Here is a 5,000-nt window from a genome sequence, read left to right as displayed (position 1 = left end):
TGCTGGGGAGAGGGGCCAGGGCGTGGGGGGGCCTGTGCGGCGCCGCCGTCTGGCTTAGACCTGCCTCCACCGCGGGGGGTCCTCGACCCACCGGCGGACGGGCGCGAGGAGTGGGAGAGGGGGGCTGGCCGTCGGGGTCCGCCGCGGCTCCGGCACAAGCCCCAGCGACCCGGAGGTCAAGCGCGGGGCATGGTCGGCCTGGCCGTGTCGGCGTCGCCCTCCGGCGTAGTCCCTTGTCCCGGGCTCTTGCCCGTAACCTCAAAGGTGACCGACCGAGCGGCGTCTCCCCCCGAAGCCGTGTCTCGACTGTTGAGAACAGACGAAGTCCGGTGCGGCAATACGCCGGGTACTCCCTTCGCCAAACTCGTGCCCCCCTTCGATTCGTCTTTCCTTCTCCATCCTCCCTTCTCGCTCCGGGGCGTCCGCTTGGTCTCTCTCTCTCGCTCTCCCTCTCGCTCTCGCGCTCCCTGCCGAGCCGCCTCGGAGGACGGCGGACGAGGGGAAGGCGACGGCGTTCGGCCGCGGGGCACACCGCACGGTGAGAACCCACTCGCCCGCCTCCCCGCACGTCTGTCATCCCCCCACTATCGTAGGGGCTCGGGAAAAGACTGGAAAACGCGGAGCTCGGCGGTGGCGTGGAAGCGCCACCCACCGCCGCCGCTCTCGCCGATGCCCACCGCGGAGGCCGCCCTTCGGACGCTGGGGTGCGGCGCGGGCCTCCGCGGACGAGCTGCGCATCTGGAAGTCAAAGGGCCGCCCTCGGAGAAGATCGTTGTGCTGCCCCGCGCGGGGAGCGATTCGGACGGCGGGCCCCCACGCCGAGGTGGGTGGGCGCCCCTCCGTTCGCCCGTGCGGGTCGTCGGACCGCTGCCGTACCACGGTTCGGGTCAAACTCCCCACAGCTCGGCCGCCTCCGTCCGTAGACGGGAGGGCGACCGCCGGCGTGCGCGCCCAAGGACGAGTGCCTGAAACCCGGGGGGGGGTAACAGAGGAAGGAGACCGCCCGCCGTAAACCGACGCGGGCTCCAAAGCCCGGGCCGAGCGAGCGGCACCACCTCCCCACCCGGGAGCGCTGAGCCAGATCGATCGGAAGAAAGGGCAGGGGCTCGGGTGGAACCCCTGCCTCCGTTCTTCCCCTCGGGGGAGACGGGGAAGAAACGTGCCCCTGGAGTCCTGGAAGCGAGTGTCCGGCGCGCTCCGGGCGCCCTCGAGACGGAAGCCGGGTCGCGGTGCGATTCTCTCATAGGTCTCCCCGTTGGCGCGGAAGCGGGAGACATCCGACACAGAGAAACGCCGAGCCCGCTCCGAGGGGACAAAGTCAGAAGGAGCGATCCGCCCTCCCAGAGCCCTCCTGCGGACGAGGACTCTGGATCTGCCCCCCTTCTGACGACCGTCGCCCTCAGAGGACAGGAACCCACGTGGGGAGGGTCCGTTCGGGCTCGGGCGACCCAGGAAACGCGTCTCGGACTCGGGACGGACAACCGGCAAAAGTCCCCCTGGAGCCGCGGAAGCCTGGTCTCGGCGCGAGTGCGAACTTCCATGCAAAAGGGGGGTACTCGCCAAACCGCCTACCCGAGTCGAGGAACCACGAAAACAACGGATTTTGGTCGGGGCCGAGAGGTACCTCTCTCTCCTATATCCTGCAGCTGGTGTGCAAAACTGGGTATTTGCATGGTGAGACACCGACCCCCACTTTAAGGGAACAAAGTCAAAAAGTGTCCGACCTCCTGGAGCCGTGCGGCGGATCCGGCGGCCAGAAATTTCCTCATTCCGGTTCTATTTTTTTTTTTTTCGAATTTGCGAAATTTGGAGGCCAGGCGGCGTAGCTGGGACCTGGACTAGCTCGAAACACCCTGAACCGGTGAGCGGAATCGATTTCCCAAAGTTCTACGGCTCCCGGAAGCCAAAAACAGCTCGCCGGAAAATTTCAAAGTCCCAAGGACTCTTTCTTGAAAATCAATCCGGGGGCCATGGAAGTGTCCTCGGTACAACCTCAGAGCTTTCCCCCGCCTGGAAGTCTGACAGCGGTCTGACGTTTTTCAAAGTTTTGAGCTCTCTGTTTGTTCTCAAAGTCACAAAATCGCTTTTTTTCAGTTTTCCACCCAGCAGACCCAAACTTCACCCCCACTTAGGTCACTGTCTAGGGGCGCCTTACGACATATTGACGCCCCTTTAGGGTGGAAGTAGGGGAAATGGGTGATTTTTACACAAAATCGGAAATTTCTCAAAATTTTTCTAAGTGTCAAGGACTCTTCCAGAAAATCTCCCCCAGGCTCCTGGAAGCGTCCCCGGTACACCTCTGGCGGCTGCCCCCGCCTGGAAGTCCGACACACGCCTGAAATTTTCAAAGTATGAAAATACGCATTTTCATCCAAAAATTCAACTTTCCCCCCGTGCACCGCAAACTTCACCCCCACTTAGGTCACTGCCTTGGGGTGCCTTACAACATATTGACGCCCCCCTGGGGTGGAAGTAGGGGAAATGTGACATTTTTCACAAAATCGAGATTTTCTCAAAATTTTTCTAAGTGTCAAGGACTCTTCCAGAAAATCTCCCCCAGGCTCCTGGAAGCGTCCCCGGTACACCTCTGGCGGCTGCCCCCGCCTGGAAGTCCGACACACGCCTGAAATTTTCAAAGTATGAAAATACGCATTTTCATCCAAAAATTCAACTTTCCCCCCGTGCACCGCAAACTTCACCCCCACTTAGGTCACTGCCTTGGGGTGCCTTACAACATATTGACGCCCCCCTGGGGTGGAAGTAGGGGAAATGTGACATTTTTCACAAAATCGAGATTTTCTCAAAATTTTTCTAAGTGTCAAGGACTCTTCCAGAAAATCTCCCCCAGGCTCCTGGAAGCGTCCCCGGTACACCTCTGGCGGCTGCCCCCGCCTGGAAGTCCGACACACGCCTGAAATTTTCAAAGTATGAAAATACGCATTTTCATCCAAAAATTCAACTTTCCCCCCGTGCACCGCAAACTTCACCCCCACTTAGGTCACTGCCTTGGGGTGCCTTACAACATATTGACGCCCCCCTGGGGTGGAAGTAGGGGAAATGTGACATTTTTCACAAAATCGAGATTTTCTCAAAATTTTTCTAAGTGTCAAGGACTCTTCCAGAAAATCTCCCCCAGGCTCCTGGAAGCGTCCCCGGTACACCTCTGGCGGCTGCCCCCGCCTGGAAGTCCGACACACGCCTGAAATTTTCAAAGTATGAAAATACGCATTTTCATCCAAAAATTCAACTTTCCCCCCGTGCACCGCAAACTTCACCCCCACTTAGGTCACTGCCTTGGGGTGCCTTACAACATATTGACGCCCCCCTGGGGTGGAAGTAGGGGAAATGTGACATTTTTTCACAAAATCGAGATTTTCTCAAAATATTTCTAAGTCCCAAGGACACTTTCAGAAAATCTTCCCCAGGCTCCTGGAAGCGTCCCCGGTACGCCTCCGGCGGCTGCCCCCGCCTGGAAGTCTGACACACGCCTGAAATTTTCAAAGTATGAAAATACGCATTTTCATCCAAAAATTCGACTTTCCGCCCGTGCACCGCAAAATTCACCCTCATTTAGGTCACTGCCCTGGGGTGCTTTACAACATATTGACGCCCCCCTGGGGTGGAAGTAGGGGAAATGTGACATTTTTCACAAAATCGGAAATTTCTCAAAATTTTTCTAAGTCCCAAGGACACTTTCAGAAAATCTTCCCCAGGCTCCTGGAAGCGTCCTCGGTACGCCTCCGGCGGCTGCCCCCGCCTGGAAGTCTGACACACGCCTGAAATTTTCAAAGTATGAAAATAATGCATTTTCATCCAAAATTCGACTTTCCGCCCGTGCCCCGCAAACTTTACCCACAGTTAGGTCACTGTCCTGGGGTACCTCACAACATATTGACGCCCCCCTGGGGTGGAAGTAGGGGAAATGTGACATTTTTTCACAAAATCGAGATTTTCTCAAAATATTTCTAAGTCCCAAGGACACTTTCAGAAAATCTTCCCCAGGCTCCTGGAAGCGTCCTCGGTACGCCTCCAGCGGCTGCCCCCGCCTGGAAGTCTGACACACGCCTGGAATTTTCAAAGTATGAAAATAATGCATTTTCATCCAAAATTCGACTTTCCGCCCGTGCCCCGCAAACTTTACCCACAGTTAGGTCACTGTCCTGGGGTACCTCACAACATATTGACGCCCCCCTGTGGTGGAAGTAGGGGAAATGTGACATTTTTCACAAAATCGAGATTTTCTCAAAATATTTCTAAGTCCCAAGGACACTTTCATGAAATCTTCCCCAGGCTCCTGGAAGCGTCCCCGGTACGCCTCTGGCGGCTGCCCCCGCCTGGAAGTCCGACACACGCCTGAAATTTTCAAAGTATGAAAATACGCATTTTCATCCAAAAATTCAACTTTCCCCCCGTGCACCGCAAACTTCACCCGCATTTAGGTCACTGCCCTGGGGTGCTTTACAACATATTGACGCCCCCCTGTGGTGGAAGTAGGGGAAATGTGACATTTTTTCACAAAATCGAGATTTTCTCAAAATATTTCTAAGTCCCAAGGACACTTTCAGAAAATCTTCCCCAGGCTCCTGGAAGCGTCCCCGGTACGCCTCTGGCGGCTGCCCCCGCCTGGAAGTCCGACACACGCCTGAAATTTTCAAAGTATGAAAATACGCATTTTCATCCAAAAATTCAACTTTCCCCCCGTGCACCGCAAACTTTACCCGCATTTAGGTCACTGCCCTTGGGTGCTTTACAACATATTGACGCCCCCCCTGTGGTGGTAGTAGGGGAAATGTGACATTTTTCACAAAATCGAGATTTTCTAAAAATTGCACTAAGTCCCAAGGACTCTTCCAGAAAATCTTCCCCGGGCTCCTGGAAGCGTCCCAGGTACACCTCCGGCGGCTGCCCCCGCCTGGAAGTCTGACACACGCCTGAAATTTTTAAAGTATGAAAATACGCATTTTCATCCAAAAATTCAACTTTCCCCCCGTGCACCGCAA

The sequence above is a fragment of the Ranitomeya variabilis genome, unplaced genomic scaffold (assembly GCF_051348905.1).
Source record: "Ranitomeya variabilis isolate aRanVar5 unplaced genomic scaffold, aRanVar5.hap1 Scaffold_231, whole genome shotgun sequence".
NCBI classification, from domain to species: domain Eukaryota; kingdom Metazoa; phylum Chordata; class Amphibia; order Anura; family Dendrobatidae; genus Ranitomeya; species Ranitomeya variabilis.
This window is presented reverse-complemented; position numbering follows the sequence as displayed.